Below are 23,923 nucleotides of genomic sequence, written 5' to 3'. Positions count from 1 at the left end.
TGTAAATTAGTAATCCCGACCTCTAGTGGTCGCCATCGTTAAAGCATAGTGTGAAATAGTAATCGCGACCTCTACTGTCCGTCGTCGTTAAAGCATAGTAGTAAAATCACAATGACGCTTAGCAGCAACAGTTACTCAAACACCTTCAATAGTAAAATGACACCATCTAAAAGCACATAGCCGGAACATAGACAAACGCATTACAGATAAAACACACACACACGCACACACACACGCACACACACACGCACGGACGCACGTACGCGCACACACACACACACACACACAAGTATTTCTTTCTTTTTGTTTTGGTATCCGGGGCGATGTCCGCGGCTTGTCTGTGGTTGCTGGCTGTGCTGATGGTGTCGGCGACGGTGGCTGTGGAGGTGCGGATAGCCCAGATGCCGACGTCGAGTCTTCAGCAGGGAACGGTCCGGATAGTAGATCCAGAGGTACTGAGGAAACCGGCGTCGATGTCTCCCACAAAGGCCAAGACCCAGAGGGGAGAGCTGAAACAGAATACCGACAACAACACAAATGTAAATACAATCTAGAAGCAAGACCTCCGATAGCAGTTAATATGATATTAATATAAACAGAGTGTAAATGTAGGGATCTACTAAGGATCAACATTTAAAGCGTAAAAACAAATAGTAAATCACTAGTGTATACTCTCATTAAACCACTTTACAATAAGTAAAATCACGACCTCTAGTGGACGCCATCGTTAAAGCACATTACAATTAGTAAAATCACGACCTCTAGCGGCCGCCGTCGTTAAACCACATAACAGTTAGTAAAATCACGACCTCTAGTGGCCGCCGTCGTTAAAGCACATTACAATTAGTAAAATTACGTCCTCTAGTGGCCGCCGTCGTTAAAGCACATTACAGTTAGTAAAATCACGACCTCTAGCGGCCGCCGTCGTTAAAGCACATTACAGTTAGTAAAATCACGACCTCTAGCGGCCGCTGTCGTTAAAGCACATTACAGTTAGTAAAATCACGACCTCTAGCGTCCGCCGTCGTTAAAGCACATTACAATTAGTAAAATCACGACCTCTAGTGGCCGCCGTCGTTAAAGCACATTACAATTAGTAAAATCACGACCTCTAGTGGCCGCCGTCGTTAAAGCACATTACAGTTAGTAAAATCACGACCTCTAGTGGCCGCCGTCATTAAAGCACATTACAGTTAGTAAAATCACGACCTCTAGTGGCCGCCGTCGTTAAAGCACATTACAGTTAGTAAAATCACGACCTCTAGTGGCCGCCGTCGTTAAAGCACATTACAATTAGTAAAATCACGACCTCTAGTGGCCGCCGTCGTTAAAGCACATTACTGTTAGTAAAATCACGACCTCTAGTGGCCGCCGTCGTTAAAGCACATTACAATTAGTAAAATCACGACCTCTAGCGGCCGCCGTCGTTAAAGCACATTGCAGTTAGTAAAATCACGACCTCTAGCGGCCGGCGTCGTTAAAGCACATTACAGTTAGTAAAATCACGACCTCTAGCGGCCGCCGTCGTTAAAGCACATTACAATTAGTAAAATCACGACCTCTAGTGGCCGCCGTCGTTAAAGCACATTACAGTTAGTAAAATCACGACCTCTAGTGGCCGCCGTCGTTAAAGCATAGTGTAAATTAGTAATCGCGACCTCTACTGGTCGCCATCGTTAAAGCATAGTGTGAAATAGTAATCTCGACCTCACGTGGCCGCCGTCGTTAAAGCATAGTGTGAAATAGTAATCGCGACCTCTAGTGTCCGTCGTCGTTAAAGCATAGTAGTAAAATCACAATGACGCTTAGCAGCAACAGTTACTCAAACACCTTCAATAGTAAAATGACACCGTCTAAAAGCACATAGCCGGAACATAGACAAACCGCATTACAAATAAAACACACACACACGCACACACACACGCACGCACGCACGTACGCGCACACACACACACACACACACACACACAATAGCGAACATACAACCATTCAACTGATACTGAACGGTAGAGATGTGTTGAAAAAAATTGAGATTCGTATCTTACCAAACGTTGGTGTTGGTGTTGGTGTTGAAGCGACAGGTAGAAGGTGTGGCGTGCTCGTTGTCTTTGTATCTGTTTTCATGTGAAAAAATAAATAAATAAATACAGCAGTGAAACGTAAACTATCACTCCAAAATGTTTTTTCCCACCTCCTATCAGCTGAGGCATCTGGTGAGTTAAAGAATCAACGAGCGGGTGCCCTACTCCTTCGACCTCTGACTGATCGTCTGTTTTCATACGCACAGGCGTTGAATAAAACAAAAAACATAGGTAGTTAAATATAAAATACATCGACAGACTGTGGTTAAAATACTTTTTTTTTATTGAACTGAATGTTTTGCTCTCACCGTTGAACAGTTGGAGCGACCCGTTCAATGAATGATCAGCATCCACAGGGTCCGGATGACTTCCCGGTCGTGTCTGATTTCCGGGTTCCGGGTGATCTTTTCATGCACACACACACACACACACACACACACAAGTATTTCTTTCTTTTTGTTTTGGTATCCGGGGCGATGTCCGCGGCTTGTCTGTGGTTGCTGGCTGTGCTGATGGTGTCGGCGACGGTGGCTGTGGAGGTGCGGATAGCCCAGATGCCGACGTCGAGTCATCAGCAGGGAACGGTCCCGATAGTAGATCCAGAGGTACTGAGGAAACCGGCGTCGATGTCTCCCACAAAGGCCAAGACCCAGAGGGGAGAGCTGAAACAGGATACCGACAACAATACAAATGTAAATACAATCTTTCTAGAAGAGAAAGACCTAAGACCTCGGATAGCAGTTAATATGATATTAATATAAACAGAGTGTAAATGTAGGGATCTACTAAGGATCAACATTTAAAGCGTAAAAACAAATAGTAAATCACTAGTGTATACTCTCATTAAACCACTTTACAATAAGTAAAATCACGACCTCTAGTGGACGCCGTCGTTAAACCACATTACAGTTAGTAAAATCCCCACCTCTAGTGGCCGCCGTCGTTAAAGCACATTATAGTTAGTAAAATCACGACCTCTAGTGGCCGCTGTCATTAAAGCACATTACAGTTTGTAAAATCACGACCTCTAGTGGCCGCCGTCGTTAAAGCACATTACAGTTAGTAAAATCACGACCTCTAGTGGCCGCCGTCGTTAAAGCACATTACAGTTAGTAAAATCACGACCTCTAGTGGCCGCCGTCTTTAAAGCACATTACAGTTAGTAAAATCACGACCTCTAGTGGCCGCCGTCGTTAAAGCACATTACAATTAGTAAAATCACGACCTCTAGCGGCCGCCGTCGTTAAAGCACATTGCAGTTAGTAAAATCACGACCTCTAGCGGCCGACGTCGTTAAAGCACATTACAGTTAGTAAAATCACGACCTCTAGCGGCCGCCGTCGTTAAAGCACATTACCGTTAGTAAAATCACGACCTCTCGTGGCCGCCGTCGTTAAAGCACATTACAGTTAGTAAAATCACGACCTCTAGCGGCCGCCGTCGTTAAAGCACATTGCAGTTAGTAAAATCACGACCTCCAGTGGCCGCCGTCGTTAAAGCTAATTACAGTTAGTAAAATCACGACCTCTAGCGGCCGCCGTCGTTAAAGCACATTACAATTAGTAAAATCACGACCTCTAGTGGCCGCCGTCGTTAAAGCACATTACAGTTAGTAAAATCACGACCTCTAGTAGCCGCCGTCGTTAAAGCATAGTGTAAATTAGTAATCCCGACCTCTAGTGGTCGCCATCGTTAAAGCATAGTGTGAAATAGTAATCGCGACCTCTACTGTCCGTCGTCGTTAAAGCACATTACCGTTAGTAAAATCACGACCTCTCGTGGCCGCCGTCGTTAAAGCACATTACGATTAGTAAAATCACGACCTCTAGTGTCCGCCGTCATTAAAGCACATTACAGTTAGTAAAATCACGACCTCTAGTGGCCGCCGTCGTTAAAGCACATTACAGTTAGTAAAATCACGACCTCTAGTGGCCGCCGTCGTTAAAGCACATTACAATTAGTAAAATCACGACCTCTAGCGGCCGCCGTCGTTAAAGCACATTGCAGTTAGTAAAATCACGACCTCTAGCGGCCGACGTCGTTAAAGCACATTACAGTTAGTAAAATCACGACCTCTAGCGGCCGCCGTCGTTAAAGCACATTACAATTAGTAAAATCACGACCTCTAGTGGCCGCCGTCGTTAAAGCACATTACCGTTAGTAAAATCACGACCTCTCGTGGCCGCCGTCGTTAAAGCACATTACAGTTAGTAAAATCACGACCTCTAGCGGCCGCCGTCGTTAAAGCACATTGCAGTTAGTAAAATCACGACCTCTAGTGGCCGCCGTCGTTAAAGCTAATTACAGTTAGTAAAATCACGACCTCTAGCGGCCGCCGTCGTTAAAGCACATTACAATTAGTAAAATCACGACCTCTAGTGGCCGCCGTCGTTAAAGCACATTACAGTTAGTAAAATCACGACCTCTAGTAGCCGCCGTCGTTAAAGCATAGTGTAAATTAGTAATCCCGACCTCTAGTGGTCGCCATCGTTAAAGCATAGTGTGAAATAGTAATCGCGACCTCTACTGTCCGTCGTCGTTAAAGCATAGTAGTAAAATCACAATGACGCTTAGCAGCAACAGTTACTCAAACACCTTCAATAGTAAAATGACACCGTCTAAAAGCACATAGCCGGAACATAGACAAACGCATTACAGATAAAACACACACACACGCACGGACGCACGTACGCGCACACACACACACACACACACAAGTATTTCTTTCTTTTTGTTTTGGTATCCGGGGCGATGTCCGCGGCTTGTCTGTGGTTGCTGGCGGTGCTGATGGTGTCGGCGACGGTGGCTGTGGAGGTGCGGATAGCCCAGATGCTGACGTCGAGTCTTCAGCAGGGAACGGTCCGGATAGTAGATCCAGAGGTACTGAGGAAACCGGCGTCGATGTCTCCCACAAAGGCCAAGACCCAGAGGGGAGGGCTGAAACAGAATACCGACAACAACACAAATGTAAATACAATCTAGAAGCAAGACCTCGGACAGCAGTTAATATGATATTAATATAAACAGAGTGTAAATGTAGGGATCTACTAAGGATCAACATTTAAAGCGTAAAAACAAATAGTAAATCACTAGTGTATACTCTCATTAAACCACTTTACAATAAGTAAAATCACGACCTCTAGTGGACGCCGTCGTTAAACCACATTACAGTTAGTAAAATCATGACCTCTAGTGGCCGCCGTCGTTAAAGCACATTACAATTAGTAAAATCACGACCTCTAGCGGCCGCCGTCGTTAAACCACATTACAGTTAGTAAAATCACGACCTCTAGTGGCCGCCGTCGTTAAAGCACATTACAGTTAGTAAAATCACGACCTCTAGTGGCCGCCATCGTTAAAGCACATTACAATTAGTAAAATCCCGACCTCTAGTGGCCGCCGTCGTTAAAGCACATAACAGTTAGTAAAATCGCGACCTCTAGTGGCCGCCGTCGTTAAAGCACATTACAATTAGTAAAATCACGACCTCTAGTGGCCGCCGTCGTTAAAGCACATTACAATTAGTAAAATCACGACCTCTAGTGGCCGCCGTCGTTAAAGCACATTACAATTAATAAAATCACGACCTCTAGTGGCCGCCGTCGTTAAAGCACATTACAATTAGTAAAATCACGACCTCTAGTGGCCGCCGTCATTAAAGCACATTACAGTTAGTAAAATCACGACCTCTAGTGGCCGCCGTCGTTAAAGCACATTACAGTTAGTAAAATCACGACCTCTAGTGGCCGCCGTCGTTAAAGCACATTACAATTAGTAAAATCACCACCTCTAGCGGCCGCCGTCGTTAAAGCACATTGCAGTTAGTAAAATCACGACCTCTAGCGGCCGACGTCGTTAAAGCACATTACAGTTAGTAAAATCACGACCTCTAGCGGCCGCCGTCGTTAAAGCACATTACAATTAGTAAAATCACGTCCTCTAGTGGCCGCCGTCGTTAAAGCACATTACAGTTAGTAAAATCACGACCTCTAGTGGCCGCCGTCGTTAAAGCATAGTGTAAAATAGTAATCCCGACCTCTAGTGGTCGCCGTGGTTAAGGCACAGTGTGAAATAGTAATCGCGACCTCTAGTGTCCGTCGTCGTTAAAGCATAGTAGTAAAATCACAATGACGCTTAGCAGCAACAGTTACTCAAACACCTTCAATAGTAAAATGACACCGTCTAAAAGCACATAGCCGGAACATAGACAAACCGCATTACAGATAAAACACACACACACGCACACACACACACACAAGTATTTCTTTCTTTTTGTTTTGGTATCCGGGGCGATGTCCGCGGCTTGTCTGTGGTTGCTGGCTGTGCTGATGGTGTCGGCGACGGTGGCTGTGGAGGTGCGGATAGCCCAGATGCCGACGTCGAGTCTTCAGCAGGGAACGGTCCGGATAGTAGATCCAGAGGTACTGAGGAAACCGGCGTCGATGTCTCCCACAAAGGCCAAGACCCAGAGGGGAGAGGTGAAACAGAATACCGACAACAACACAAATGTAAATACAATCTAGAAGCAAGACCTCGGATAGCAGTTAATATGATATTAATATAAACAGAGTGTAAATGTAGGGATCTACTAAGGATCAACATTTAAAGCGTAAAAACAAATAGTAAATCACTAGTGTATACTGTCATTAAACCACTTTACAATAAGTAAAATCACGACCTCTAGTGGACGCCGTCGTTAAACCACATTACAGTTAGTAAAATCGCGTCCTCTAGTGGCCGCCGTCGTTAAAGTACATTACAATTAGTAAAATCACGATCTCTAGTGGCCGCCGTCGTTAAAGCACATTACAATTAGTAAAATCACGACCTCTAGTGGCCGCCGTCGTTAAAGCACATTACAATTAGTAAAATCACGACCTCTAGTGGCCGCCGTCGTTAAAGCACATTACAGTTAGTAAAATCACGACTTCTAGTGGCCGCCGTCGTTAAAGCACATTACAATTAGTAAAATCACGACCTCTAGCGGCCGCCGTCGTTACAGCACATTGCAGTTAGTAAAATCACGACCTCTAGCGGCCGGCGTCGTTAAAGCACATTACAGTTAGTAAAATCACGACCTCTAGCGGCCGCCGTCGTTAAAGCACATTACAATTAGTAAAATCACGACCTCTAGTGGCCGCCGTCGTTAAAGCATAGTGTAAATTAGTAATCCCGACCTCTAGTGGTCGCCATCGTTAAAGCATAGTGTGAAATAGTAATCTCGACCTCTAGTGTCCGTCGTCGTTAAAGCATAGTAGAAAAATCACAATGACGCTTAGCAGCAACAGTTACTCAAACACCTTCAATAGTAAAATGACACCGTCTAAAAGCACATAGCCGGAACATAGACAAACCGCATTACAGATAAAACACACACACACGCACACACACACGCACGCACGCACGTACGCGCACACACACACACACACACACACACACACACACACAATAGCGAACATACAACCATTCAACTGATACTGAACGGTAGAGATGTGTTGAAAAAAATTGAGATTCGTATCTTACCAAGCGTTGGTGTTGGTGTTGGTGTTGAAGCGACAGGTAGAAGGTGTGGCGTGCTCGTTGTCTTTGTATCTGTTTTCATGAGAAAAAATAAATAAATAAATACAGCAGTGAAACGTAAACTATCACTCCAAAATGTTTTTTCCCACCTCCTATCAGCTGAGGCATCTGGTGAGTTAAAGAATCAACGAGCGGGTGCCCTACTCCTTCGACCTCTGACTGATCGTCTGTTTTCATACGCACAGGCGTTGAATAAAACAAAAAACATAGGTAGTTAAATATAAAATACATCGACAGACTGTGGTTAAAATACTTTTTTTTTATTGAACTGAATGTTTTGCTCTCACCGTTGAACAGTTGGAGCGACCCGTTCAATGAATGATCAGCATCCACAGGGTCCGGATGACTTCCCGGTCGTGTCTGATTTCCGGGTTCCGGGTGATCTTTTCATGCACACACACACACACACACACACAAGTATTTCTTTCTTTTTGTTTTGGTATCCGGGGCGATGTCCGCGGCTTGTCTGTGGTTGCTGGCTGTGCTGATGGTGTCGGCGACGGTGGCTGTGGAGGTGCGGATAGCCCAGATGCCGACGTCGAGTCTTCAGCAGGGAACGGTCCGGATAGTAGATCCAGAGGTACTGAGGAAACCGGCGTCGATGTCTCCCACAAAGGCCAAGACCCAGAGGGGAGAGCTGAAACAGAATACCGACAACAACACAAATGTAAATACAATCTAGAAGCAAGACCTCGGATAGCAGTTAATATGATATTAATATAAACAGAGTGTAAATGTAGGGATCTACTAAGGATCAACATTTAAAGCGTAAAAACAAATAGTAAATCACTAGTGTATACTGTCATTAAACCACTTTACAATAAGTAAAATCACGACCTCTAGTGGACGCCGTCGTTAAACCACATTACAGTTAGTAAAATCGCGACCTCTAGTGGCCGCCGTCGTTAAAGCACATTACAATTAGTAAAATCGCGTCCTCTAGTGGCCGCCGTCGTTAAAGTACATTACAATTAGTAAAATCACGATCTCTAGTGGCCGCCGTCGTTAAAGCACATTACAATTAGTAAAATCACGACCTCTAGTGGCCGCCGTCGTTAAAGCACATTACAATTAGTAAAATCACGACCTCTAGTGGCCGCCGTCGTTAAAGCACATTACAGTTAGTAAAATCACGACCTCTAGTGGCCGCCGTCGTTAAAGCACATTACAATTAGTAAAATCACGACCTCTAGCGGCCGCCGTCGTTACAGCACATTGCAGCTAGTAAAATCACGACCTCTAGCGGCCGGCGTCGTTAAAGCACATTACAGTTAGTAAAATCACAACCTCTAGCGGCCGCCGTCGTTAAAGCACATTACAATTAGTAAAATCACGACCTCTAGTGGCCGCCGTCGTTAAAACACATTACAGTTAGTAAAATCACGACCTCTAGTGGCCGCCGTCGTTAAAGCATAGTGTAAATTAGTAATCCCGACCTCTAGTGGTCGCCATCGTTAAAGCATAGTGTGAAATAGTAATCTCGACCTCTAGTGTCCGTCGTCGTTAAAGCATAGTAGTAAAATCACAATGACGCTTAGCAGCAACAGTTACTCAAACACCTTCAATAGTAAAATGACACCGTCTAAAAGCACATAGCCGGAACATAGACAAACCGCATTACAGATAAAACACACACACACGCACACACACACAATAGCGAACATACAACCATTCAACTGATACTGAACGGTAGAGATGTGTTGAAAAAAATTGAGATTCGTATCTTACCAAGCATTGGTGTTGGTGTTGGTGTTGAAGCGACAGGTAGAAGGTGTGGCGTGCTCGTTGTCTTTGTATCTGTTTTCATGTGAAAAAATAAATAAATAAATACAGCAGTGAAACGTAAACTATCACTCCAAAATGTTTTTTCCCACCTCCTATCAGCTGAGGCATCTGGTGAGTTAAAGAATCAACGAGCGGGTGCCCTACTCCTTCGACTTCTGACTGATCGTCTGTTTTCATACGCACAGGCGTTGAATAAAACAAAAAACATAGGTAGTTAAATATAAAATACATCGACAGACTGTGGTTAAAATACTTTTTTTTTATTGAACTGAATGTTTTGCTCTCACCGTTGAACAGTTGGAGCGACCCGTTCAATGAATGATCAGCATCCACAGGGTCCGGATGACTTCCCGGTCGTGTCTGATTTCCGGGTTCCGGGTGATCTTTTCATGCACACACACACACACACACACACACACACAAGTATTTCTTTCTTTTTGTTTTGGTATCCGGGGCGATGTCCGCGGCTTGTCTGTGGTTGCTGGCTGTGCTGATGGTGTCGGCGACGGTGGCTGTGGAGGTGCGGATAGCCCAGATGCCGACGTCGAGTCTTCAGCAGGGAACGGTCCGGATAGTAGATCCAGAGGTACTGAGGAAACCGGCGTCGATGTCTCCCACAAAGGCCAAGACCCAGAGGGGAGAGCTGAAACAGAATACCGACAACAACACAAATGTAAATACAATCTAGAAGCAAGACCTCGGATAGCAGTTAATATGATATTAATATAAACAGAGTGTAAATGTAGGGATCTACTAAGGATCAACATTTTAAGCGTAAAAACAAATAGTAAATCACTAGTGTATACTGTCATTAAACCACTTTACAATAAGTAAAATCACGACCTCTAGCGGCCGCCGTCGTTAAAGCACATTACAATTAGTAAAATCACGACCTCTAGCGGCCGCCGTCGTTAAAGCACATTACAGTTAGTAAAATCACGACCTCTAGTGGCCGCCGTCGTTAAAGCACATTACAGTTAGTAAAATCACGACCTCTAGTGGCCGCCGTCGTTAAAGCACATTACAGTTAGTAAAATCACGACCTCTAGTGGCCGCCGTCGTTAAAGCACATTACAGTTAGTAAAATCACGACCTCTAGCGGCCGCCGTCGTTAAAGCACATTACAATTAGTTAAATCACGACCTCTAGTGGCCGCCGTCGTTAAAGCATAGTGTAAAATAGTAATCTCGACCTCTAGTGGCCGCCATCGTTAAAGCATAGTGTGAAATAGTAATCGCGACCTCTAGTGTCCGTCGTCGTTAAAGCATAGTAGTAAAATCACAATGACGCTTAGCAGCAACAGTTACTCAAACACCTTCAATAGTAAAATGACACCGTCTAAAAGCACATAGCCGGAACATAGACAAACCGCATTACAGATAAAACACACACACACGCACACACACACACACACGCACGCACGCACGCACGCACGCACGTACGCACACACACACACAATAGCGAACATACAACCATTCAACTGATACTGAACGGTAGAGATGTGTTGAAAAAAATTGAGATTCGTATCTTACCAAACGTTGGTGTTGGTGTTGAAGCGACAGGTAGAAGGTGTGGCGTGCTCGTTGTCTTTGTATCTGTTTTCATGTGAAAAAATAAATAAATAAATACAGCAGTGAAACGTAAACTATCACTCCAAAATGTTTTTTCCCACCTCCTATCAGCTGAGGCGTCTGGTGAGTTAAAGAATCAACGAGCGGGTGCCCTACTCCTTCGACCTCTGACTGATCGTCTGTTTTCATACGCACAGGCGTTGAATAAAACAAAAAACATAGGTAGTTAAATATAAAATACATCGACAGACTGTGGTTAAAATACTTTTTTTTTATTGATCATGATGTTTTGCTCTCACCGTTGAACAGTTGGAGCGACCCGTTCAATGAATGATCAGCATCCACAGGGTCCGGATGACTTCCCGGTCGTGTCTGATTTCCGGGTTCCGGGTGATCTTTTCATGCACACACACACACACACACACAAGTATTTCTTTCTTTTTGTTTTGGTATCCGGGGCGATGTCCGCGGCTTGTCTGTGGTTGCTGGCGGTGCTGATGGTGTCGGCGACGGTGGCTGTGGAGGTGCGGATAGCCCAGATGCCGACGTCGAGTCTTCAGCAGGGAACGGTCCGGATAGTAGATCCAGAGGTACTGAGGAAACCGGCGTCGATGTCTCCCACAAAGGCCAAGACCCAGAGGGGAGAGCTGAAACAGAATACGGACAACAATACAAATGTAAATACAATCTAGAAGCAAGACCTCGGATAGCAGTTAATATGATATTAATAGAAACAGAGTGTAAATGTAGGGATCTACTAAGGATCAACATTTAAAGCGTAAAAACAAATAGTAAATCACTAGTGTATACTGTCATTAAACCACATTACAATTAGTAAATTTACGACCTCTAGTGGACGCCGTCATTTAACCATATTACAGTTAGTAAAATCACGACCTCTAGTGGCCGCCGTCGTTAAAGCACATTACAATTAGTAAAATCACGACCTCTAGTGGCCGCCGTCGTTGAAGCACATTACAGTTAGTAAAATCACGACCTCTAGCGGCCGCCGTCGTTAAAACACATTACAGTTAGTAAAATCACGACCTCTAGCGACCGCCGTCGTTAAAGCACATTTCAATTAGTGAAATCACGACCTCTAGTGGCCGCCGTCGTTAAAGCATAGTGTGAAATAGTAGTCACGACCTCACGTGGCCGCCGTCGTTAAAACATAGTGTAAAATAGTTATCACGACCTCTAGTGGTCGCCATCGTTAAAGCATAGTGTGAAATAGTAATCACGACCTCACGTGGCCGCCGTCGTTAAAGCATAGTGTGAAATAGTAATCGCGACCTCTAGTGTCCGTCGTGGTTAAAGCATAGTAGTAAAATCACGCTTAATGACGCTTAGCAGCAACAGTTACTCAAACACCTTCAATAGTAAAATGACACCGTCTAAAAGCACATAGCCGGAACATAGACAAACCGCATTACAGATAAAACAAACCCGAAATAATATTGTAGCTACTAACGTGTTTTGATTATTTAGCCTACAATGCAGAAACAGTTCAAACATTGACTAATGCTGAAAACGAAAAGTATTTCTTTCTTTTTGTTTTGGCATCCGGGGCGATGTCCGCGGCTTGTCTGTGGTTGCTGGCGGTGCTGATGGTGTCGGCGACGGTGGCTGTGGAGGTGCGGATAGCCCAGATGCCGACGTCGAGTCTTCAGCAGGGAACGGTCCGGATAGTAGATCCAGAGGTACTGAGGAAACCGGCGTCGATGTCTTCCACAAAGGCCAAGACCCAGAGGGGAGAGCTGAAACAGAATACCGACAACAACACAAATGTAAATACAATCTAGAAGCAAGACCTCGGATAGCAGTTAATATGATATTAATATAAACAGAGTGTAAATGTAGGGATCTACTAAGGATCAACATTTAAAGCGTAAAAACAAATAGTAAATCACTAGTGTATACTGTCATTAAACCACATTACAATTAGTAAAATCACGACCTCTAGTGGACGCCGTCATTTAACCATATTACAGTTAGTAAAATCACGACCTCTAGTGGCCGCCGTCGTTAAAGCACATTACAATTAGTAAAATCCCGACCTCTAGTGGCCGCCGTCGTTAAAGCACATTACAGTTAGTAAAATCACGACCTCTAGCGGCCGCCGTCGTTAAAACACATTACAGTTAGTAAAATCACGACCTCTAGCGGCCGCCGTCGTTAAAGCACATTACAGTTAGTAAAACCACGACGTCTAGTGGACGCCGTCGTTAAACCACATTACAATTAGTAAAATCACGACCTCTAGTGGCCGCCGTCGTTAAAGCACATTACAGTTAGTAAAATCACGACCTCTAGCGGCCGCCGTCGTTAAAACACATTACAGTTAGTAAAATCACGACCTCTAGCGGCCGCCGTCGTTAAAGCACATTACAGTTAGTAAAATCACGACCTCTAGCGGCCGCCGTCGTTAAAGCACATTACAATTAGTAAAACCACGTCCTCTAGTGGACGCCGTCGTTAAACCACATTACAATTAGTAAAATCACGACCTCTAGTGGCCGCCGTCGTTAAAGCACATTACAGTTAGTAAAATCACGACCTCTAGTGGCCGCAGTCGTTAAAGCAAATTACAATTAGTAAAATCACGACCTCTAGCGGCCGCCGTCGTTAAAGCACATTACAATTAGTAAAATCACGACCTCTAGCGGCCGCCGTCGTTAAAGCATAGTGTAAAATAGTTATCACGACCTCTAGTGGTCGCCATCGTTAAAGCACATTACAATTAGTAAAATCACGACCTCTAGCGGCCGCCGTCGTTAAAACACATTACAGTTAGTAAAATCACGACCTCACGTGGCCGCCGTCGTTAAAGCATAGTGTGAAATAGTAATCGCGACCTCTAGTGTCCGTCGTGGTTAAAGCATAGTAGTAAAATCACAATGACGCTTAGCAGCAACAGTTACTCAAACACCTTCAATAGTAAAATGACACCGTCTAAAAGCACATAGCCGGAACATAGACAAACCGCATTACAGATAAAACAAACCCGAAATAATATTGTAGCTACTAACGTGTTTTGATTATTTAGCCTACAATGCAGAAACAGTTCAAACATTGACTAATGCTGAAAACGAAAAGTATTTCTTTCTTTTTGTTTTGGTATCCGGGGCGATGTCCGCGGCTTGTCTGTGGTTGCTAGCGGTGCTGATGGTGTCGGCGACGGTGGCTGTGGAGGTGCGGATAGCCCAGACGCCGACGTCGAGTCTTCAGCAGGGAACGGTCCGGATAGTAGATCCAGAGGTACTGAGAAAACCGGCGTCGATGTCTCCCACAAAGGCCAAGACCCAGAGGGGAGAGCTGAAACAGAATACCGACAACAATACAAATGTAAATACAATCTAGAAGCGAGACCTCGGATAGCAGTTAATATGATATTAATATAAACAGAGTGTGAATGTAGGGATCTACTAAGGATCAACATTTAAAGCGTAAAAACAAATAGTAAATCACTAGTGTATACTGTCATTAAACCACTTTACAATAAGTAAAATCACGACCTCTAGTGGACGCCGTCGTTAAACCACATTACAGTTAGTAAAATCACGACCTCTAGCGGCCGCCGTCGTTAAACCACATTACAATTAGTAAAATCACGACCTCTAGTGGCCGCCGTCGTTAAAGCACATTACAATTAGTAAAATAACGACCTCTAGTGGCCACCGTCGTTAAAGCACATAACAGTTAGTAAAATCACGACCTCTAGTGGCCGCCGTCGTTAAAGCACATTACAATTAGTAAAATCACGACCTCTAGCGGCCGCCGTCGTTAAACCACATTACAGTTAGTAAAATCACGACCTCTAGTGGCCGCCGTCGTTAAAGCACATTACAGTTAGTAAAATCACGACCTCTAGTGGCCGCCGTCGTTAAAGCACATTACAATTAGTAAAATCACGACCTCTAGCGGCCGCCGTCGTTAAAGCACATTGCAGTTAGTAAAATCACGACCTCTAGCGGCCGCCGTCGTTAAAGCATAGTGTAAAATAGTAATCTCGACCTCTAGTGGCCGCCATCGTTAAAGCATAGTGTGAAATAGTAATCGCGACCTCTAGTGTCCGTCGTCGTTAAAGCATAGTAGTAAAATCACAATGACGCTTAGCAGCAACAGTTACTCAAACACCTTCAATAGTAAAATGACACCGTCTAAAAGCACATAGCCGGAACATAGACAAACCGCATTACAGATAAAACACACACACACGCACACACACACACACACGCACGCACGCACGCACGCACGTACGCACACACACACACACACAATAGCGAACATACAACCATTCAACTGATACTGAACGGTAGAGATGTGTTGAAAAAAATTGAGATTCGTATCTTACCAAACGTTGGTGTTGGTGTTGAAGCGACAGGTAGAAGGTGTGGCGTGCTCGTTGTCTTTGTATCTGTTTTCATGTGAAAAAAAAAATAAATAAATACAGCAGTGAAACGTAAACTATCACTCCAAAATGTTTTTTCCCACCTCCTATCAGCTGAGGCGTCTGGTGAGTTAAAGAATCAACGAGCGGGTGCCCTACTCCTTCGACCTCTGACTGATCGTCTGTTTTCATACGCACAGGCGTTGAATAAAACAAAAAACATAGGTAGTTAAATATAAAATACATCGACAGACTGTGGTTAAAATACTTTTTTTTTATTTAACATGATGTTTTGCTCTCACCGTTGAACAGTTGGAGCGACCCGTTCAATGAATGATCAGCATCCACAGGGTCCGGATGACTTCCCGGTCGTGTCTGATTTCCGGGTTCCGGGTGATCTTTTCATGCACACACACACACACACACACACACACAAGTATTTCTTTCTTTTTGTTTTGGTATCCGGGGCGATGTCCGCGGCTTGTCTGTGGTTGCTGGCTGTGCTGATGGTGTCGGCGACGGTGGCTGTGGAGGTGCGGATAGCCCAGATGCCGACGTCGAGTCTTCAGCAGGGAACGGTCCGGATAGTAGATCCAGAGGTACTGAGGAAACCGGCGTCGATGTCTCCCACAAAGGCCAAGACCCAGAGGGGAGAGCTGAAACAGAATACCGACAACAATACAAATGTAAATACAATCGAGAAGCAAGACCTCGGATAGCAGTTAATATGATATTAATATAAACAGAGTGTAAATGTAGGGATCTACTAAGGATCAACATTTAAAGCGTAAAAACAAATAGTAAATCACTAGTGTATACTGTCATTAAACCACATTACAATTAGTAAAATCACGACCTCTAGTGGACGCCGTCATTTAACCATATTACAGTTAGTAAAATCACGACCTCTAGTGGCCGCCGTCGTTAAAGCACATAACAGTTAGTAAAATCACGACCTCCAGTGGCCGCCGTCGTTAAAGCACATTACAATTAGTAAAATCACGACCTCTAGTGGCCGCCGTCGTTAAAGCACATTACAGTTAGTAAAATCACGACCTCTAGCGGCCGCCGTCGTTAAAACACATTACAGTTAGTAAAATCACGACCTCTAGCGGCCGCCGTCGTTAAAGCACAATTACAATTAGTAAAATCACGACCTCTAGTGGCCGCCGTCGTTAAAGCATAGTGTAAAATAGTTATCACGACCTCTAGTGGTCGCCATCGTTAAAGCATAGTGTGATATAGTAATCGCGACCTCTAGTGTCCGTCGTGGTTAAAGCATAGTAGTAAAATCACAATGACGCTTAGCAGCAACTGTTACTCAAACACCTTCAATAGTAAAATGACACCGTCTAAAAGCACATAGCCGGAACATAGACAAACCGCATTACAGATAAAACAAACCCGAAATAATATTGTAGCTACTAACGTGTTTTGATTATTTAGCCTACAATGCAGAAACAGTTCAAACATTGACTAATGCTGAAAACGAAAAGTATTTCTTTCTTTTTGTTTTGGTATCCGGGGCGATGTCCGCGGCTTGTCTGTGGTTGCTGGCTGTGCTGATGGTGTCGGCGACGGTGGCTGTGGAGGTGCGGATAGCCCAGATGCCGACGTCGAGTCTTCAGAAGGGAACGGTCCGGATAGTAGATCCAGAGGTACTGAGGAAACCGGCGTCGATGTCTCCCACAAAGGCCAAGACCCAGAGGGGAGAGCTGAAACAGAATACCGACAACAACACAAATGTAAATACAATCTAGAAGCAAGACCTCGGATAGCAGTTAATATGATATTAATATAAACAGAGTGTAAATGTAGGGATCTACTAAGGATCAACATTTAAAGCGTAAAAACAAATAGTAAATCACTAGTGTATACTGTCATTAAACCACTTTACAATAAGTAAAATCACGACCTCTAGTGGACGCCGTCGTTAAACCACATTAAAGTTAGTCAAATCACGACCTCTAGTGGCCGCCGTCGTTAAAGCACATTACAATTAGTAAAATCACGACCTCTAGCGGCCGCCGTCGTTAAACCACATTACAGTTAGTAAAATCACGACCTCTAGTGGCCGCCGTCGTTAAAGCACATTACAATTAGTAAAATCACGACCTCTCGTGGCCGCCGTCGTTAAAGCACATTACAATTAGTAAAATCACGACCTCTAGTGGCCACCGTCGTTAAAGCACATAACAGTTCGTAAAATCACGACCTCTAGTGGCCGCCGTCGTTAAAGCACATTACAATTAGTAAAATCACGACCTATAGCGGCCGCCGTCGTTAAAGCACATTGCAGTTAGTAAAACCACGACCTCTAGCGGCCGCCGTCGTTAAAGCACATTACAGTTAGTAAAATCACGACCTCTAGTGGCCGCCGTCGTTAAAGCACATTACAATTAGTAAAATAACGTCCTCTAGTGGCCACCGTCGTTAAAGCACATAACAGTTAGTAAAATCACGACCTCTAGTGGCCGCCGTCGTTAAAGCACATTACAATTAGTAAAATCACGACCTCTAGTGGCCGCCGTCGTTAAAGCACATTACAATTAGTAAAATCACGACCTCTAGCGGCCGCCGTCGTTAAAGCACATTGCAGTTAGTAAAACCACGACCTCTAGCGGCCGGCGTCGTTAAAGCACATTACAGTTAGTAAAATCCCGACCTCTAGCGGCCGCCGTCGTTAAAGCACATTACAGTTAGTAAAATCACCACCTCTAGCGGCCGCCGTCGTTAAAGCACATTGCAGTTAGTAAAATCACGACCTCTAGCGGCCGCCGTCGTTAAACCACATTACAGTTAGTAAAATCACGACCTCTAGTGGCCGCCGTCGTTAAAGCACATTACAGTTAGTAAAATCACGACCTCTAGTGGCCGCCGTCGTTAAAGCACATTACAGTTAGTAAAATCACGACCTCTAGCGGCCGCCGTCGTTAAAGCACATTACAGTTAGTAAAATCACGACCTCTAGTGGCCGCCGTCGTTAAAGCACATTACAGTTAGTAAAATCACGTCCTCTAGCGGCCGCCGTCGTTAAAGCATAGTGTAAAATAGTAATCTCGACCTCTAGTGGCCGCCATCGTTAAAGCATAGTGTGAAATAGTAATCGCGACCTCTAGTGTCCGTCGTCGTTAAAGCATAGTAGTAAAATCACAATGACGCTTAGCAGCAACAGTTACTCAAACACCTTCAATAGTAAAATGACACCGTCTAAAAGCACATAGCCGGAACATAGACAAACCGCATTACAGATAAAACACACACACACGCACACACACACACACACGCACGCACGCACGCACGCACGTACGCACACACACACACACACAATAGCGAACATACAACCATTCAACTGATACTGAACGGTAGAGATGTGTTGAAAAAAATTGAGATTCGTATCTTACCAAACGTTGGTGTTGGTGTTGAAGCGACAGGTAGAAGGTGTGGCGTGCTCGTTGTCTTTGTATCTGTTTTCATGTGAAAAAAAAAAAAAATAAATAAAGCAGTGAAACGTAAACTATCACTCCAAAATGTTTTTTCCCACCTCCTATCAGCTGAGGCGTCTGGTGAGTTAAAGAATCAACGAGCGGGTGCCCTACTCCTTCGACCTCTGACTGATCGTCTGTTTTCATACGCACAGGCGTTGAATAAAACAAAAAACATAGGTAGTTAAATATAAAATACATCGACAGACTGTGGTTAAAATACTTTTTTTTTATTTAACATGATGTTTTGCTCTCACCGTTGAACAGTTGGAGCGACCCGTTCAATGAATGATCAGCATCCACAGGGTCCGGATGACTTCCCGGTCGTGTCTGATTTCCGGGTTCCGGGTGATCTTTTCATGCACACACACACACACACACACACACACACAAGTATTTCTTTCTTTTTGTTTTGGTATCCGGGGCGATGTCCGCGGCTTGTCTGTGGTTGCTGGCTGTGCTGATGGTGTCGGCGACGGTGGCTGTGGAGGTGCGGATAGCCCAGATGCCGACGTCGAGTCTTCAGCAGGGAACGGTCCGGATAGTAGATCCAGAGGTACTGAGGAAACCGGCGTCGATGTCTCCCACAAAGGCCAAGACCCAGAGGGGAGAGCTGAAACAGAATACCGACAACAATACAAATGTAAATACAATCGAGAAGCAAGACCTCGGATAGCAGTTAATATGATATTAATATAAACAGAGTGTAAATGTAGGGATCTACTAAGGATCAACATTTAAAGCGTAAAAACAAATAGTAAATCACTAGTGTATACTGTCATTAAACCACATTACAATTAGTAAAATCACGACCTCTAGTGGACGCCGTCATTTAACCATATTACAGTTAGTAAAATCACGACCTCTAGTGGCCGCCGTCGTTAAAGCACATAACAGTTAGTAAAATCACGACCTCCAGTGGCCGCCGTCGTTAAAGCACATTACAATTAGTAAAATCACGACCTCTAGTGGCCGCCGTCGTTAAAGCACATTACAGTTAGTAAAATCACGACCTCTAGCGGCCGCCGTCGTTAAAACACATTACAGTTAGTAAAATCACGACCTCTAGCGGCCGCCGTCGTTAAAGCACAATTACAATTAGTAAAATCACGACCTCTAGTGGCCGCCGTCGTTAAAGCATAGTGTAAAATAGTTATCACGACCTCTAGTGGTCGCCATCGTTAAAGCATAGTGTGATATAGTAATCGCGACCTCTAGTGTCCGTCGTGGTTAAAGCATAGTAGTAAAATCACAATGACGCTTAGCAGCAACTGTTACTCAAACACCTTCAATAGTAAAATGACACCGTCTAAAAGCACATAGCCGGAACATAGACAAACCGCATTACAGATAAAACAAACCCGAAATAATATTGTAGCTACTAACGTGTTTTGATTATTTAGCTTACAATGCAGAAACAGTTCAAACATTGACTAATGCTGAAAACGAAAAGTATTTCTTTCTTTTTGTTTTGGTATCCGGGGCGATGTCCGCGGCTTGTCTGTGGTTGCTGGCTGTGCTGATGGTGTCGGCGACGGTGGCTGTGGAGGTGCGGATAGCCCAGATGCCGACGTCGAGTCTTCAGAAGGGAACGGTCCGGATAGTAGATCCAGAGGTACTGAGGAAACCGGCGTCGATGTCTCCCACAAAGGCCAAGACCCAGAGGGGAGAGCTGAAACAGAATACCGACAACAACACAAATGTAAATACAATCTAGAAGCAAGACCTCGGATAGCAGTTAATATGATATTAATATAAACAGAGTGTAAATGTAGGGATCTACTAAGGATCAACATTTAAAGCGTAAAAACAAATAGTAAATCACTAGTGTATACTGTCATTAAACCACTTTACAATAAGTAAAATCACGACCTCTAGTGGACGCCGTCGTTAAACCACATTAAAGTTAGTAAAATCACGACCTCTAGTGGCCGCCGTCGTTAAAGCACATTACAATTAGTAAAATCACGACCTCTCGTGGCCGCCGTCGTTAAAGCACATTACAATTAGTAAAATCACGACCTCTAGTGGCCACCGTCGTTAAAGCACATAACAGTTCGTAAAATCACGACCTCTAGTGGCCGCCGTCGTTAAAGCACATTACAATTAGTAAAATCACGACCTATAGCGGCCGCCGTCGTTAAAGCACATTGCAGTTAGTAAAACCACGACCTCTAGCGGCCGCCGTCGTTAAAGCACATAACAGTTAGTAAAATCACGACCTCTAGTGGCCGCCGTCGTTAAAGCACATTACAATTAGTAAAATAACGTCCTCTCGTGGCCACCGTCGTTAAAGCACATAACAGTTAGTAAAATCACGACCTCTAGTGGCCGCCGTCGTTAAAGCACATTACAATTAGTAAAATCACGACCTCTAGTGGCCGCCGTCGTTAAAGCACATTACAATTAGTAAAATCACGACCTCTAGCGGCCGCCGTCGTTAAAGCACATTGCAGTTAGTAAAACCACGACCTCTAGCGGCCGGCGTCGTTAAAGCACATTACAATTAGTAAAATCACCACCTCTAGCGGCCGCCGTCGTTAAACCACATTACAGTTAGTAAAATCACGACCTCTAGTGGCCGCCGTCGTTAAAGCACATTACAGTTAGTAAAATCCCGACCTCTAGTGGCCGCCGTCGTTAAAGCACATTACAGTTAGTAAAATCACGACCTCTAGCGGCCGCCGTCGTTAAAGCACATTACAGTTAGTAAAATCACGACCTCTAGTGGCCGCCGTCGTTAAAGCATAGTGTGAAATAGTAATCGCGACCTCTAGTGTCCGTCGTCGTTAAAGCATAGTAGTAAAATCACAATGACGCTTAGCAGCAACAGTTACTCAAACACCTTCAATAGTAAAATGACACCGTCTAAAAGCACATAGCCGGAACATAGACAAACCGCATTACAGATAAAACACACACGCACACACACACGTACGCACATACGCGCACACACACACACACACACACACACACACACACACACACACACAATAGCGAACATACAACCATTCAACTGATACTGAACGGTAGAGATGTGTTGAAAAAAATTGAGATTCGTATCTTACCAAACGTTGGTGTTGGTGTTGGTGTTGAAGCGACAGGTAGAAGGTATGGCGTGCTCGTTGTCTTTGTATCTGTTTTCATGTGAAAAAATAAATAAATAAATACAGCAGTGAAACGTAAACTATCACTCCAAAATGTTTTTTCCCACCTCCTATCAGCTGAGGCGTCTGGTGAGTTAAAGAATCAACGAGCGGGTGCCCTACTCCTTCGACCTCTGACCGATCGTCTGTTTTCATACGCACAGGCGTTGAATAAAACAAAAAACATAGGTAGTTAAATATAAAATACATCGACAGACTGTGGTTAAAATACTTTTTTTTTATTGAACTGAATGTTTTGCTCTCACCGTTGAACAGTTGGAGCGACCCGTTCAATGAATGATCAGCATCCACAGGGTCCGGATGACTTCCTGGTCGTGTCTGATTTCCGGGTTCCGGGTGATCTTTTCATGCACACACACACACACACATACGCATGTATATACACTTAATAAATACCGCTATTCTTTACCTAGTTATCGTAATTATGATTAGAATCGCTGTCTCCTTCTCACCAATGACTCGCGCCGGTCCTGTCTTCCGTGCCGAATTATACTGTCGCTTACGGCTCAGAGAGCGTTGGTTACTCCCCTTCGCTCGATTTCCTGTACTCGGCCCCGGACGAACTCGTCCTCGCTGTCGATTATTCTAATACACGGCGTGTTCTGAGCCTCGGTGCCGCTGTCTTGAAGACTCGCTCTCGGATTCACAGCCGACAGATCCGCACGGGCATCTCCGTCTTCAAAAGTTACACGCATTAACCGCTCAAGCTCCTCAGCGCCGATCAGCGTCTCCGGGAAGTTATTCGCGGAGGCGATAATATCTGAAAAATAGAAGTGCGGCTGTTGTAACACATAATAGAGATATTAACAACGAATTATAAAATAATTCAATATTTTTACCAGTATCACTCTGCGTTAAATGAACGTCACACAGATGAGTGACGACGTCTGTCAATGAAAAGAGACATGGTACGTGATAAACATGGCGTAACGTTTTTATTATACTTATATATGTAAATGTAAATACATAGATACACATATATGTATATACTTATATGTATACTGTATAGATATAGATAGATGGATAGATAGATAAATATTCACCTACGACGTGCAGAGGAAGAGGCATCCATGGGTAGTCTGGAGTCCTTTTGGAAAGGAGGATGAAGTTCTGGAAGGTCTGGTCAACAGCGAAGGTTACCCCGGAACTGATGTAAAATGTGGTATGTTTCGGTGTCTGAGAAAGAGTCAGGCATAATGCCTGTTGTCACACCGCTGTTTACCCCTTTTTTAAGTATTTCCTGAGTAAGTAAAATTGCATCGTTTAAAACTCACACAGGGTGTAAAATTAAATAGACTGATTCAACAGAAACTCATATGAGTTGAATAGCTGTGTTATTTGAACTAATGCTGAAAACTAAAGTATTTCTTTCTTTTGTTTTATCCTTGTTCACTCAACCTTATTTTCTGAAAACTAAAAGTATTTCTTTCTTTTGTTTTATCCTTGTTCACCCAACCTTATTTTCTGAAAACTAAAAGTATTTCTTTCTTTTGTTCTATTCTGAAAACTAAAAGTATTTCTCAAACAAGTACAAATTATCTGTTTAAACGCATTTTGAAAAATGGTGCATGAGTTGGGTAGCTGCGTCGTTTGAACTATTAGTGAAGACTAAGAAGTGTTTTCTTTCTACTGTTTTATCTTTAAGAAATATTTCAAGAATGAAAAACTTCTTCATAAGATGTTAAATAACTTCTAAAATGTTTAAACCCGAAATAATATTGTAGCTACTAATGTGTTTTGATTATTTAGCCTGCAATGCAGAAACAGTTCAAACATTGACTAATGCTGAAAACTAAAAGTATTTCTTTCTTTTTGTTTTACCCCTTTTTTTTTACCCACACCCCTAAGGTAATCCTCCCGGTGT

The 23,923-nt window shown here is 43.9% G+C and overlaps 3 long non-coding RNA genes across 3 annotated transcripts; all 3 read right to left on the bottom strand.

Annotated features, from left to right (window-relative positions):
- Positions 1-325: 325 nt before the first annotated feature.
- LOC128769989 (uncharacterized) lies at positions 326-2,262 on the bottom strand. Its single transcript, XR_008416444.1, has 3 exons — positions 2,192-2,262; positions 2,051-2,114; positions 326-509 (listed from the first exon to the last, which is right to left on the bottom strand). It is a non-coding gene; the product is annotated as an uncharacterized LOC128769989 (long non-coding RNA).
- A 5,347-nt stretch (positions 2,263-7,609) lies between these two features.
- LOC128769990 (uncharacterized) lies at positions 7,610-11,404 on the bottom strand. The gene is made up of 3 exons (XR_008416445.1): positions 11,317-11,404; positions 11,119-11,196; positions 7,610-7,673 (listed from the first exon to the last, which is right to left on the bottom strand). It is a non-coding gene; the product is annotated as an uncharacterized LOC128769990 (long non-coding RNA).
- Positions 11,405-20,433: 9,029 nt separating this feature from the next.
- LOC128769002 (uncharacterized) lies at positions 20,434-22,177 on the bottom strand. Its single transcript, XR_008416328.1, has 3 exons — positions 22,107-22,177; positions 21,966-22,029; positions 20,434-20,564 (listed from the first exon to the last, which is right to left on the bottom strand). It is a non-coding gene; the product is annotated as an uncharacterized LOC128769002 (long non-coding RNA).
- Between the last annotated feature and the right edge of the window lie 1,746 nt (positions 22,178-23,923).

This window comes from Synchiropus splendidus, chromosome 13 (genome assembly GCF_027744825.2).
Source record: "Synchiropus splendidus isolate RoL2022-P1 chromosome 13, RoL_Sspl_1.0, whole genome shotgun sequence".
NCBI classification, from domain to species: Eukaryota; Metazoa; Chordata; class Actinopteri; order Syngnathiformes; family Callionymidae; genus Synchiropus; species Synchiropus splendidus.
The sequence above is the reverse complement of the archived record's forward strand: the minus strand, read 5'-3'. Positions and strand labels throughout refer to the sequence as shown.